The sequence below is a fragment of the Mustela nivalis genome (genome assembly GCF_964662115.1).
Source record: "Mustela nivalis genome assembly, chromosome: 7".
NCBI classification, from domain to species: domain Eukaryota; kingdom Metazoa; phylum Chordata; class Mammalia; order Carnivora; family Mustelidae; genus Mustela; species Mustela nivalis.
This window is the reverse complement of record NC_139026.1, coordinates 125504798-125520818: the sequence shown is the minus strand read 5'-3', so window position 1 is coordinate 125520818 and position 16021 is coordinate 125504798.

Below are 16021 nucleotides of genomic sequence, written 5' to 3'. Positions count from 1 at the left end.
TTCAGGAACCGAGAGTTATTTGCCTCTGGAAATTTGTGCTATTGATAAGGTAACCTCCCTGTTCAGGTCTCTAGGACATCTGTAGAGCAAGGGAGATTCCTGTTCTGCAGGATTGTGATCCCTGCAAGTTAACTATTTATCGTTTTATGGCAGTCAGCGTGCCTGAGGAATGCTACACATATGGAGGGGAGCGGGTGAAGAGGAGGTGCAAGGCGCCAGCTTTTGCTCTGTCCTCAGCCAGCCTCCTGCTCCCTCATCATCCTGGGCATGTAACTCTGCTATTTCCCAGCCTCCCTTGCGGTCAGGTGTAGGGCCAGCCAATGGGATATGATAGAAGTGACACCCAGAAGGGCCCATCCGAAAACTCCCAGCCCCTCAGCACCCTCCACTCTTTCCATTCATGGGTAGGACAGAGAGAATGCTTAGAACCTGGAAAATGGAGCCCTAGGAGAGAAGCCAGCTGCGCCTGAAGGGCCACAGGGAGCAGAGTGCCCGACGACCAATCCTAACTGTGAGAAAATGGGAGGGAAAAATTTACTCTTACTGTCCTAAGCCACTGAGATGTGGGGGTTGTTTATTATGGCAGATGGCCGACCTTGATAAATACAGTATTTGTCCTGGTAAGAGAACCGGGTGTTTCCCTATGCTACTTGAAAACCACCAACTTTAGCCAGCTAATATTAATAACTAATATGAAATGGCTTCCCAAATCTTTGAGAGAATTATTTAAGTGTTAGAGGCATCTGTTAGCACACAATAATGTGATTATTGATTGCTAATAAATACAGTGTTGAGAGCTAAGTGAAACAGAATGAAATTAGACCCCCAAAAATCAGCAGGGAAGCTATTCATTAACTGTAGGCCCAGGCATACGTGTCTGCGAAGAATACCAAATAGTCGTTGTCTCTGTATTGAAAAACAAAGCAATTGGACTTGAAACAAACATTTAAGTGATGACTTGAATTTATAATTCAAATAATTGAACCATTTTCTCTTTAAGTAATATGGATAATTTCCTTGTCATTTCAAGGTATGTTTTTGATTGTGTGTGTAATCCCCCCCGCCCCCATGGAATTAGTTTAAATTGCTCTTCAGAGACCTGGTTGAAATAATGGTTTGAAGTATTTTCTACTATGTGAGGAACACAGTCTTTGCAACTTCAGCTCTTCAAGAATTCTTCTGCGTGGAGCACCTGAGTGGCTCAGTGGGTTAAAGCCTCTGCCTTCGGCTCAGGTCATGATCTCAGGGTCCTGGAATCAAGCCCCGAGTTGGGCTCTATGCTCAGCAGGGAGCCTGCTTCCTCCTCTCTCTCTGCCTGCCTCTCTGCCTGCTTGTGATCTCTGTCTGTCAAATAAATAAAATGTTTAAAAAAAAAAAAAGGAAAGAATTCTTCTGCGTGAGTAGTTGGCTAGATTTGTGCCATTTAGTAAACATTAAGAGGAGTAACTGTATACTGGGATATGTAAAATTATGGGAGGGGATATAAAAACCAAGCTGTAGGTAAAATAATCGAAGAGAAGAGGTTGCTTCAAGCTTCCATGGGGTAGAGATCAGGGACAAATCTCCTGAGAGAGAGCACCAGAGGCAGCTACATCCTCAGCAAACACAGGGAAACGGGCAGCGCTGACACGTACCTTCAGACATAGCTCTAGAATCTGAGAGACCTTAGTTCCTGGCTCCTTGACTACTAGGTTGTGGGACCTCTTGATTTCCCTGAGTCATGGGAAATGAAAGTATCATGACCTGTGCAATGAAAATACTGTGACCTGTCCCTGGCGGCTTGCTGGCTGTCCTGAAAATCTTCCTTTGCTTTCACACTCATAATTCACCAGGACTCATGGCCGCCCAGTTCAAGACACACTTGGCAGCCTCTCTGGCAGCGAAGCAGGATCACGTGACTTAGATTTGCTACATGTGCCATCCGGCTGGGAAGTGATGGGAATGGAAGGGGCTCTCTTGGGACCAGAGGTGGACTTTATATGTTGAGGATGGCAGAAAACCTTCCTGGGGTTTGTGGGAAGGTTAAATGTGAGGGCTCCGCGTGTGTCTTACCTGGATCCTTCAGATTGGTGCGGTGGGGGGACTGCGCCAGGCAGGAGGCACCATAAGGTTTAAAGACAGAGAAGTCAGATAGAGCAATAGAACAAAGTAAACAGCCTGAGAAGAGAAGGTGGGCCTCCTGTGCAGCACTCGAAGAAATCACGCCTGTGGAGAGCCAGGGGTCCAGAAGGTCAGGAAAAGGGAGCTGATACCCAGGCTGGGGGCAAGAAAATCAAGTATCAGAGCCGTGGGGGAGGAACCTTGGGAGAGAGGATTTAGGGATATTGGTCAGTGTGGTGGGCTGGCAGGAATGCTAATAATAATAACAACTAATAACATTTTTTTACATTTATAGCAGGCTTTGTGCCAGGCTCAATTCTAGTAGCCCTTTGTCAGCATTGTTAAGATTTTGTATTTACATAATCCCCCATTTTACAGATGTGAAGACTGAGGCTCAGAGATGCACAATCCTTTTGCTCAAGGTTTCATAGATGATAAAAGGCTGACCTGAGATGTAAATCTAGGACTAGCTGATTCCAAAACCAAAATGCTAAGAAATAATGACCCAGTAATCCAAGTTAAATGTGTAGCACAGGACTTAGAAGGGATAAAAAAACATGAGCTGTGGAACGCCTGGATGGCTCAGCCGGTTAAGCGTCTGCCTTGGCCTCAGGTCATGCTCCCAGGGCCCTGAATTGAGTCCTGCATTGGGCTCCCTGCTCAGTGAGAGGTCTGCTTCTCCCTCTGCCTGCCACTCCCTCTGCTTGTGCTGTCTCTCTCTGACAAATAAATAAATAAAACCTTAAAAAACAAAACAAAATAAAACACATTAGCTGTTCCGGTCTAGACAAAAGAATGAGGACCTGGCACACATCAGCAGGAGCAAGTCTCACAACGTAGGAGATGGTCGGCTCCTGATTCACACTGAAAAATAAAGAAATGAGAAGTCCGGGAGCAAAATAATTCCCGATTCCATGCCCTCTTCTTTTTCTTTAATTGCATAAAGAAGGAACCAGAGGTTTGCGAACAAGGAAGCTGGAGAGGCAGGTTAACCCTTTCCTGGATTGTCCAGGAATCAGATTTTTAGAGTCCGAAGAAGATCTTAAAAACAATCCACTATCCATCTCTCTTCTCTCAGAAGGAGGCAAAGGACATTTGCTGAGAATTTTAAAAATCACCAACTGCTGGGAAATCAGTGAGCTCAAAAGGGCTTTTAACTCAAAGATTCTGAGGTCCTAGAGAAAGGTTTTAACTTTAGAGAAACAGTGAGTGAGTCAGAAAGCACTCCATAATCATGGCATATGTGTGAGATTAAGGTCAGAATTTGTGTTAATAGTAACAGATGTAATAGAAAAGCATTTATATTAGACTTTGGCATTCTTTTTCTTAAATCTCCTTAAAATAGAGCATTTTATTTTTCTGGTGTTTTCATGGTAATAGTAGGTGAGGATGATGTGGTCATTTAATACAGAACTATCTCTTTTAATGTAGGGTTCATGAATTTGTGGAAGTTTTGACAGATAGTCCTATTGGAATATCAGGCACATGGTATTTTTTATTTTTTAAATTTCTTCAGAGAGGGAGGGAAAGAGGAAGAGAGAGAGAGAGAGAGAAGTGGGGGAGGGACAAAGGGAAAGGGAGAGGGAGAGAGAATCTTAAGCAGTCTTTATGCCCAGCATGAAGCCCTACACGGGGCTTGATCTCAAGCTTAACCAACTGAGCCACCCAGGTGCCCCCAGATATAGAAGAATATATTCACTGAACATTATGGATGTTATAAAGCCTGGTAGTCAAATGAACATCTGTGTTACCCACCACCCAACACTACTAATACCATAGACGCCATGAACTCTCCTCTCCTATCTCATCACCCCCTACCCCACCCCCCGACCCTGCCCTGCCAGAGGCTGCTACTCTCCTACAATGAAGACATCCAGTATTTCAATATTTCAGGCACTGCCACCACACAGTATCCTGGATGCAGGATTCCAACGAGTAGGGCAAGTATTACTGTTATAAATCAGACTTGCACAGTGACAGAAAATGCCAGACTTCTTAATGCAGTTTTGCCAAATTTAACTTGTCTAGAAAATTAGCTAAGGATGATACTTCTCAGAGACATAAAAAGTAAGGTAGAAGTGACTTATAAAAGTTCTGTCTCAGGGCGCCTAGGGCGCCTGGGGGGTTCACTTGGCTAAGCGTCTGCATTCGGCTCAGGCCATGATCCTGGGGTCAAGGATCGAGCCCTGCGTCTGGCTCCCTGCTCAGTGGGGAGCCTGCTTCTCCCACTGTGTGCTCTCCCTCTCAAATAAATAAACAAATAAATAAATCTCTAAAAGAAGTTCTGTCTCAACGGAATTAAGCACGTAGGATGCTACTTCTACAACAAATGAATAAACTTGACTTGGTCTCAATATTATAATAAGGGACTATAGTTCCCCAAGGAGTAATGTCTGCAGCCGGTGCATATTTTAACACCTATAACATTCAGAACATGAGTGTACGGACCAAGGCTTAACAAAGTCGCAAAATATATATTTGTGAGAAAGGCTGTATTGTACTTGGCAGATTTGGGATGAAGAGGAAGACCCCATGGCTTGCTATTCTTCTTAAATCAGGGATCGAAAGCATTTCCTGGTGAGATACTGTGCGACACACCTCACAAAGACCCCTTTTTATCTGCATGGTGTGGGGCGAGGAAATGATGCTGGAAGGATCCTAAGTTGGTAGCATTTGTGCTGGCCCCACTGGCTTCCCTGCTAGAATTAGGACAGGGGCAGATCGGGAGAGCCTGAGCTTGGAAGGGTACCAGGAAGGACTCACCTCCAAGGCAGGTCATGCCAGACCTCGTTCAGCTCCACGTTGTCCCAGGTGTGTAGGGACCCCATCTCCATTTTGCTTGTCTTCTCCCTACTAAACATTCTGATCTGGCCATTAAACAGAAAAAAACCTGGTAACCAGAGCCCTGCAGCCAATGATGATTTGAAATAGGAAGGCATGTGACTTTGTCAGCGAGTGGAGTAGAGAAGGCCATGCAGAGAACTGCTGGCTTTGTTTTTGTGCAAAACAGAGGCAAGGATGCTAACTCACTTGCTTTGCCCTTTTGATGGGAACAGTGTCTGGTATCATTGGTCTGACACGTCATGTTGGAGGTGTCTTACTTTGTGACACATCTTAGTGCATTTCTAGGTGCCTTTGGAAATAATGTTCGGTGATGGCACTAGCCAAGCTTTCAGACCAGAGATGCCAGGGGTTAATATGTACCTGTTCCAAGACAGGCTTTGCTTAAAAGCAGCCATGTGCTCTTGAGTCTGTGCCATAAAATTCCTCTACCTGATCAGCAGAGTGGAGAGAGGTCTCTTTGCCTCGTCTGGGAGATGTTTCTTGCCTGTGAATTGCAGGGAGACCTAGTCTGACTCTTCGCCACTCATGCCTGACTTCGCAGATGTTCCTGTCTGGAGTCCTTCCTATGGCTCAGATTCCTGATCCTCAACCAGCCTTTTTAAGATGACTTTGTAATAGGTCAGGGGGATAGGCAGAAAGGTAAAGAGAAAAAAAGGTGGAAGATACAGGATTTGAGACTAATCAGGAACTTAACTAAAAGGACAAGCTATTCTTAACTCACACCTTTGATTATAGTCATAGAAAACAACACACTATTTGTTTTCTTAAGATTTATTTATTTATTTGACACGCAGTGAGAGAGAGAATGAGGAAGAGAGAGAGAGAGCGCGCACAAGCAGGGTAAGTGGCAGGCAGAGGAAGAGGGAGAAGCAGGCTCCCTGCTCGGCGGACCCTGGGATCATGACCTGAGCTGAAGGCAGATGCTTAACTGACTGAGCCACCCAGGACACCCATACTATTTTTTTAAAAAAATCAGACAAATTCAATATTTTAAAATAAATCATGTAGGAATAAGATATCACTTAGACCTCTCAGAGGTGGGATTATTACTTTCCTTCTGACATAGGTGACATCGTGGAAATGTTTATTTCCCTAATTTTTTTTGCTTGCCTTCTTTTCTCTTTCAGATAACAAGACAGCCTGACTTATCAGCATAAAAAAAGATTTCTGTCAGCATTCAGAGAACATGGGCTAAGTGGAAATGGAGAGTAGTTGTGTCAGCCTGCACTTTTAACCTAAGCCTAGATGCCAAGAGCTGTGCTAAATTTTAAAAAAGAGAAATCTTACAGGCTGTCATTCTAATTAACAGTTGATAAAGTACAGATATCTTAGCACATCACATAACAGGCAGATTGGCCCCTTTGACAGGCGGTAGAAACCTCACATGAAAATATTTCATCGAATATGAGTGTTAAGGTAGAAAACATGACTTGAAGTGGGAAGAAGGGGAAAAAAAATCCTCTTGCTGTGGCAAGACACATTTTTCCTTCTGTTGGGAAAAGGATGCAGTTCAACGTTAACAGTCCACGTGGGCATCACGTCTTCATGGAATTATGGGGCTGACATGTTCATCTCCCAAAATAGAACCCCTGTCACCATTCTTGAGCCATGGTCAGCTATAATGAGAGGCAATGCACAAAAGTCGCTTCTAGGTTCAAGTGAAGCCCTAATCCTTTGAAGTATCTGGGAACTTTAATTTTAAAATAAGAAGGGTGTTTACGCATTAATTCCAAAGCCTTGACTAAAACTTCACTTTGTAGGAGAAATTAATATCTCATGCAGGAGAAATTAATATCTCAAGCAGTAAAATTAATATCCCTAGGAGTAGAGTCAAAAACTCTCATCACAGGAATACATGTGAAATACAGAATTAAAAACTGTGGGGTTTTTTCTATCTATTTCATATATACACTTTTAACTCATGCCTTTGTTTTTTCTATACTTTTTAAAAAAGATTGTATTTATTTGTTTGACACAGAGAGATCACAAGTAGGCAGAGAGGCAGGCAGAGATGAGAGAGGGGGAAGCAGGCTCCCTGCTGAGCAGAGAGCCCAATGTGGGGCTCAATCCCAGGACCCTGAGACCATGACCTGCTGCAGGTAGAGGCTTAACCCACTGAGCTACCCAGGTTTCCTTCTATACCTTTTTAAAAAAAATTTTAATTTCAGTGAAATTAACACACAGTGTTGTATTAGTTTCAGGTGTATAATATAGTGATTCACTACAATATAGTGATGCTTCTAACATCACCCTGGGCTTATCACATCAGGTGCCCTCTTTCATCCCCATCACCTGTTTCCCCAACAACAACCTCCCCCCACCACACACACACTGGTAACCATGTTTCTTCTCTATAGTTAAGAGTCTTATTCTCTTTCACACCCAAAGGTACATCCCTTGTGGCTGCAAGTTTCTCTTCTCTGAAGCTACTTATTTTGATTGGGGGAGGGGCATGCTCAAGTATTCATGAATGACAATGAGTTCATGACTTGTCCATCTCATTAGGACATTTACATATGATTAGGAGTCATCTGGGAAAGATGCATTTTCTAATCCTAGAAAAACTAAAAATTTGGTAGGCTACATTGCTAAAAAAAAAAAAAAAAAGTGTCTTATGACCAATCAAGTTTGGGAAAACCCCATATGAACTCCATATGGATGGTCTGTTATTGGAGATTCATAACACTTTGTAGTTTTTCTAAGCACAGGTAAGTTCTACAGTAGACAGAGCTATTTGTTTAAACCTGAGATTTTCCCAAATTTATGAGCACTAACGAATGTGACTGTCTGTATGTTTTTTTTTTTTTTCTTAGTATAACAACTATTAATGCTGCCTGGAGAACAGACTTAGAGATGTACTTCATTATTCCAGAGTAGGGATTTGTCCCACGGTGTGAAATTTCAGATACCTTGGTGGCACCTTGAGTAAGCAGTTTGGAATTAGATGGTCTTTCAGTTCTTCTAAAGTCACACTGGGTGATAGGCGTCTCCTCCATCCATGAGTATTTGCCTCTCTTACCCAGTTCACTGTGATGTGGGATCAATTCCGGTTTTAAGTTTATGTAAATGAATCATTCACCTGTTCTTGACGTCAGCGCTGCAGGTGAAGTCCTCTTCAGCAGCCCGTCCGGAGTACGTATTGCTCCCTACAAAGAAAGCGTGTATTTTCTGTTTCTAAACAAAGGTCTTATCTTGATTCCTCTTGCCGTGTTTCAACCGTTTCTCTTAACCTGGCAGAGGGTCGTCGCTGCTGCCACCGCATTCACTGTTCCCACCAAATCGTATCCCACAGGACCAGAGATCACTCGTTGTCGTCGTGCAGAAAACTGAGACAGACATTTCACTGAGCAGGCATCAGCTCTGGTGGAGAAGCCCTTTGTCTACATTTCCTTAGCTTTATTTATTTTTGGTAAGATTTTATTTATTTGCTTGAGAGAGCGTGGGTGCCGAGGCTGCTTCTGACAAGGGTCCAGAACTGGCCAAGTCTTCCTGCTTGTGAGATGGCTTGCTTTTACTGGGAGCAGTTTCTCTGCATGATTTAGGGTTCAAGGGGAAAGATCTCTCCCCAACCTTGGGCTTCACTTAGGATCTTTTTATATTATCCCATCAGCAGCTCTGGACTGGTCTCCAGCTCTTCACCTTGGGGATTTGTGTCACCTGGTGAATCCAAACCTTCTTGGGGATGTCTTCAATCATTTTATTCCTTTATAAGTTAAGTCAGAGAGACTTTGGAAGGAGGAACTTTAAGGGAGGCATAAATGCTCTCAGTGGAAACTACTTAGAATACATAATTTCGTGTTGAAACATAAGTGGTAAGCATGGCTATGTAAATAAAGTAATGCTCTAAGAATTTACTGAAAAAAAAAAAAAAAGGAAGATTTGTCCATTAAACCATCATTTGCGAATTTATAGGGGAAGATACTGTTCTCCAAAAGCAGACCACAGCTAAAACAAAAACAAACAGGAGTTGGAGAAAAAGACATACGTTAGAATCTTAATGTTTGTCCTAAAACAATGAAAAAGGTGTATTTGTCTACATTTCCTTAGCTTTATTTATTTTTGGTGAGATTTTGTTTATTTACTTGAGAGAAAGTGAGCATGAGCAGACGGTGGGGCAGTGCTGAGAGGGAGGGAGAAGCAGGTTCCCTGCTGAGCAGGGTGTCCTAGCAGGGGCTCAGACCCAAGACAGATCACAATCTGAGCCAAAGGCAGAAGCTTAACTGGGTACCCTACATTTCCCTAGTTTTAACATGATTTTTAAAAAATATTGCTCAGAGATTTCAAACGTTACTCATGAATACAGATTAGAGAAAATAGTTAATTTTTCAAAATGGAGTTTAAAAAATTTTAACTTTTACGTATAAATTTAAAAATGTGTAGTACTCAGCTAACCGATGGCTTTGACAAATTCCACTGAGTCGTAGTTTACCGCTCTGTAAAAGGGACTATAGACTGGGCATATAATTTCATGGGTTATAAGAATGTGAAAGTATTTTTTTTTAAAGATTTTATTTATTGATTTGACAGAGAGAGATCACAAGTAGGCAGAGAGGCAGGCAGAGAGAGAGAGAGGGAAGCAGGCTCCCTGCCGAGCAAAGAGCCCGATGCAGGACTCGATCCCAGGACCCTGAGTTCATGACCCAAGCCGAAGGCAGCGGCTTAACCCACTGAGCCACCCAGGCGCCCCAGATTGTGAAAGTATTTTAAAACAGAAAAATACTAAGCAGATAAAGTTACTATCATTATCATTCAAATTGTTTTTAAGGGAAATTTCTAAGAAAGCAAGCTATTCTATTTAGAAAAACATGATAAAACAAAACCAAATCCTCATGCCAGCACATATCAGTGCCTTTCCAGTGCCTTCTACATATAGTCTAGGTGCTTTTCCAACTGCTGTTTTTTCACTGGGTCTCAACGCAAGTGAAGCCTCACTTGAGCCCTTTAAAAGGGCAGTCTCCATTTTCTACAGTACTCTGGGTCCTCTGGACATCAGCCCCATTGGTTTTTCAAGCCAGATATTTTGGGGGCTCATGTATCCAGCACAGATCCCAGGAGTTGGGGTACCAGATGTAGATCACCAAACCCTGTTGTGTGTTGCCACTACAGGGCTGGATTTTTGGTGAGGCCATATTTCTGCTTCTGCTGCCTGTTTGGATGTTGTTGGGGAGAAGCAATTCATCTGGTGTTCAGATCTTTTTCAGAGCTGCAGCTGTGGATTTAGTGTTTCCGTGGGAGGACGCGAGTTCAGGATCTTCCTACACAGCTAACTTGCAGAAGTCCCTCACGCCACTGCAGCATTCTTTCCAAGAACTAAGACACGGAAACAGTCTAAGTGTCCACCAACAGATAAATGGGTAAAGAAAATGTGGTATATATAAAAGGAAATGTTATTCAGCTGCAAAAAAGAAGGAAAGTTTGCCATTTGCAACGGCACGGATGGAACTTGAGGGCAGTATGCTAAGTGAAATGAGACAGACAAATACCATATGATCTCACTTATATGTGGAATCTAAAAAATAAAACCAAATGAGCTCATAAATACAGAGAACAGATTGGTAGTTGCGAGAAGCTGTGGCGTAGGGGGTGGGCAGAATGGGTGCAGGAAGTCAAAACGTACAAATTTCCAGTTATTAAATAAATAAATCATGGGGATATAATGTACAGCATGTTTACTACCATTAAGAATACTATATTGCAGATTTGCATGTTGCTAAGAGAGTAGATCTTAAAATTTCTTATCCCAGGAGAAATGTTTTATAACTATGTGTGGTTATCCGTGTTAACTAGACCTACTGGGTGATCGTTTCACACTGTATATAAATATTGAATCATTACATAGTACACCTGAAACTAACATAATGTTATACATCAATTATACCTCAAATTAAAAAAAAAAGAAAATAATAGCTTTTTACACTCTTGCTATTCTCCATCCTCCTTCCATATATTTGTTGAAGTCAAGCTTCTAATTCCTCTTATTATTTCCATTTTTGCTTCTCTGTATTTTTTTTTTCATTCTATTCATGGGAACCAAGAATATTCTTGGCAGCCTGTTTTCCAATACAGTGCACAAGCTCATTTCCTCTATGTATTTTCTCAAGGTTACTGGATGACCATGTCAATCATCTGGGTGCTTGTTCAAAACAAAGATTCCTGGACCCTTCTGTAGTCCTTCTGTATCAGGGTTTCTGAGTATGGCCTCAGCGTCTGAATTTCCAGAAGATTCTTGCACATACTAAAGTTTGAGAGCTACTTAATTTTTTTCAACTTACTTTTCTCACTAGTTTCTCTTATTGCAAATGGTAAAAGAAGACTTTGCAATCTACAAAGAGCCTGTGTTCTAGATGGCAGAAAATGGAGCTGTGTTTAAGAATATCAACATGCAGGGGCACATGGGTGGCTCAGTGAGTTAAGCCTCTGCCTTCGGCTCAGGTCATGATCTCGGGGTCCTGGGATCGAGCCCCGCATCAGGCTCTCTGCTCAGCGGGGAGCCTGCTTCCCCCTCTCTCTCTGCCTGCCTCTCTGCCTGCTTGTGATCTCTCTCTGTCAAATAAATAAATAAAATCTCAAAAAAAAAGAAGAATATCTAACATGCATTATACAATCAAGTCCCCCGCCCTTTTTTTCCTAAAAATCAGGACCTGTGGTTGCTTTGAACTAAGTCTAGATATAGTCTCTCTTTCAGTATCTTGATGAATTATTCCTGAAGAAAAGAGAAGGTACAAGAGATTGGCAGAGGATGAACCCCTCTTTCTTTCTTTTTTTAAAGATTTCATTTATTTATTTGACACAGAGAGAGAGAGAAAGAGAGCGCACATGCAGGCAGAGTGGTAGGCAGAGGGAGAGAGAGAGAGAGAAGCAGGCTCCCTGCTGAGCAAGGAGCCCAATGTGGGACTTGATCCCAGGACTGTGGGATCATAACCTGAGCTGAAGGCAGCCGCTCAACTGACTGAGCCACCCAGGTGTCCCATGAACCCCTCTTTCTTTTGAGGCAAGAACTAGGTGCCCAAAGACATGACCGTTTTGTAACTTTGGATGGGTCCCTTCCTTTCCCTGAGTCTCAAATACCCCAGACACCATTGAGCCAAATAATCTCTTAGTTCCCTTTGAGCACTAATAAACAACACATCATTATTTTTCTCCAGGGGAAGCCTAAAGCCAAACCAAAAGATGAGATTGGAAATGAAGGTAGATGTTCCCTTAATCAGCAAATACTGAAGATGTATGCTTCACGGCCGATTTTCCTTCTTACATTAAAAAAAAAAAAAAGATGTATAAATACCATACAGTGGTGGAAAAGAATAAAATGCATATCCAGTTGGATGCAGCTCACGAAATAATACTCTGAGGGGAAAAAATCAAGTTGCAGAAGGATTCAGGTATTCCATTTATATTAGCTTGGAACATTCCAGACTCAACTGCACTGATCTGAATGAACACTGAACTGATTGAACTGATTGATCATATCACCATATGGACTAGACTATAAAGAAAAGCAAGGGAATGACAACCCGAACTTCAGGGTAGTGGTTTTCTTTAGGGAGAAGCCCCATGACATGGTGGAATGCCACATAGGAGCCCCCAGAAGAGCCCAGAACACTCTTATCTCTTATCCTGGGCAGTGGTTTCATGGTCGTCAATTTTACGGCAACTCTATAAATCATACATACTGTAATCACACCTTATACACATAATTATTCTTTTGTATCCAATCAGTTTCTAATGAAAACAATTAAAAGTAAGTCAGGAACATATCACATTTTGATATATAGTAGATTTTTCTCCTCCACTGTGTGTGTTTCTGCTCTGTTGCTCGATTTCTTTACAGACTTCCATGTTTAAGTAAATAGATCTTTCATGAGAAACGTAAAACAGAACCTTGTACTTTGGAAGTTCTTCATGTAGAAACAAAACAGCATCAACAACACAAGGTAAGAGCGCATCAACAAATATGTAACAGGTACCTTTGCTAAAGTAAACTAGAACTGCATAAACACGGATTGTGTAAGGCATACATTTCTGCAGATAGAGGAATTTGGTGCCAGATTTCCAGAGCATCGTTCTCTAGAGTTATTATTAGCTCCCTCCATTTGAATAGCTCAGGTTCCTTTTTTTCACAAATATTAAAAATTATGGCTTATTCTTCCCCATCCCGTTGGTCATAAAGGAAATGATTCATTTTTCAATATCATTATCCAAGCACTGCTTTGCACGAACTATTCTTCAAAAGAACACCAGGTTGTGTGAATGTTGAGTCTGGATTTCTTGGCCACACTGTTGAACCCAGGAGTCTCCTGCTGGTAGATCAGTGATTTTGCAGCTTTGGAAAATGTTAAATTAGTCATCATGCCCCTTTACTGAAGTTGGCCAGGATTCTCAGCTCATAGGAGATAAAATGTCTTCTGAGGTAGGGAAAACAGAACAGAGCAAGGTCCAAGATTTTAGATCTGGTGAACTTTCCCCCAAGGCTAAATGCCACCAACTGTGACCACTATGTTCCCCAACATATAAACACCCTCTACCGCACCTACTCCTTTACTCCATCCAGCCATGACTCAGATCCTGGAGATCACATAGCAGTGTGTGTGTGTGTGTGTGTGTGTGTGTGTGGTGGGGGAGGGCAGAGATGGAGGGAGAGGGCGAGGGAGAGAGATGGGCTTCCTTAAGCCTGTCTAACTTCTCCATTTCCCTGATTGTATATAAAGAGAATAATCTACCTCACGTAGGCGCGCAGCATAAGGATTTTGCTTCCCCGAAATTCGGCATCTCACACGGGTCACAATTAAAGATGTAGTTACAAAACAGAAATAATTTACTCAGCTCTTTTTGAGAGACAGCCAGTAAGTTTGGGGGCTTGTTCTGTGAATGCTATGGAAATGCACTGAAAAGGCAAAAATCAAAGTAGCTCATAGCTGTTTATCCTAGAAAAGGCGCAAGGAAGCCATATCCTTTCTTATATCTTGTTGCTATGGAAAGTTTCACAGTCTGGATATGCACCCTAAACTGTTTTCAAAAATGAAATAGACAATGCAATACAAGTGACATTCACCGCTGTTCTAAACATTTTACCAGCTTTTGCTGGTAAAATTTAAAAGTTTGCTCTTTTATTGAGATGGAAAATAAGTTTTCTCCATTCATAATTTTTATAGAGGCAAGATCTTTTTTTGTAATGACTCAAAAATAGGGTGATGAAAGTGGATAGAACAGAGCTAACATACATGAAACCTAAAAATGGATGTGAAGACACACATAGCAATGGGACATGCATGCCTGAAAAAGGGGTGCGTGGAATCCCCACAAGAGGAACGTTCTAATTCGGTGGGTTATGATCGGACGCCCACTTGTTTGCACTGAAGTGAAAGCAGAGAAGTAGTTAAATGCATAAAGAAAATAAGGTAATATCTTGTAGGAGCCAAGCCTATGTACCAGTTCAATTAAAGGGCCCCATCATTCACACAAGCCAAGGAAGCTGACATTTCTAACACAAATAAGACCTGAAAATTTGGGTGGAATTGCTTATATTTCTCTTCAGACTCCCAAAGAAAGACCCTATTAAGTCAAACTAAATTGTACCAAGTGCCTTAAAGAGGTGCCTGTCTGTTTTAATTTTCCTGACACTCTTCACTGAGGTTTGGTCTAATAGCAACTGTATAGGGCTATTAGGAATGCCTCTGATAGAAAAATGCAATTGTCAGCTAGTGCTGTATTATTTTGATGTTATACAATAATTTCTCTCATAGCCGTTGTTACGTAAAAGGATATATTGGCCTACTATCTCAGCTCCTAATTAAGCAACAGTGAAATTTTATACTAATATTGGATTTAAAGGGAAGATTGCAAATGCACGTTATCCTCCAAACCTACCTAATTGTCATTAGTGAACTCTTCTAAACATAAAGAAATCCATTTTAGAAATGGATTGAACAATGCAAGGCATTTTGTATTATTTTTCTGAAATCTAATTCCTATTGGGTATTTAATACTTACCTTTCCTTTAAAAATATAGACCAGAATGGGGGTGCCTGGGTGGTACAGCAGGTTAAACGTCTTGAGTCTTGGTTTTTGCTCTGGTCGTGATCCCAGGTCATGATGTCAGGTCATGACCTTGGAGCCGTGAGATGGAGCTCCGTGTCAAGCTCCACGCTCAGCATGGAGTCTGCTTAAGATTCTCTCTCCCTCTCCCTCTGCCCTTCCCCACCATGCTCTCTGTCTCTCTAAAATAAATAAGTCTTAAAAAAATACACAGACTGAAAAAAAATACATAGACTAGAATGACTATGTGTGACTGAGACTATTTCAGGCACTTTTTTTTTTGCATGTATTACAAAAATAGGTGCTATAGAAATGTCACATTTCATCAATAACTTGTTTTGATTTTGAGTTGATGAACCAGGCAGATAAGCACTGAGCAGGTATAAGTTAATCTAAAGGAAAGAAGGAATTCTTTTCCAGACAGGTAACCATTTCAAAACTAGCAAGAACATCAGCACAATTGAAAGAGTTCAAATGAAACAAATAAACAAAAAGGATTGATCGCCAATCTGCCCCTTGATGCAGTTGTGTCTAATTTAGGCACGGGTCAGTGTTTTCTCTCAACACCAGCTGTTTTTATTCCCATTTTGGTTTGCTGTAATTTGGTATTTCTTGGCCCCATCCATTGTCATCATTACCCTGCTGGCAAATGCTGGGGAATCTGTATCTGCCCGTGTCCCTGCCCTATCTTTCCCGACCACCTCCTCGTTCCTAGTACTGCTGAGTTTGATTCTTGTCCTGGTGGATCGAATACTATTTCAGCTCCCACGGACCTCCTGATGTTAGCCTCAAATTGTTTCTTTGGTGTCTAAGCAATATATTTCCAATTCTATAAGCTATCAGGAAGTAAGTTCCTCCAGATGCCGACCGGGCTTTACATATAATATTTAATCAGCAGCACTGCTACAGAGTAGATATAATTATTCTCGTATATATGTAAATGTATCAAGCCAAGACTCAGAAAAGCAATGACTTGCCTAAAGGTTCTCATAGCGTCTAAGCAGCAGAAACAGGATTTGAAACCTGGGCCAGCAAACTTTGCAGC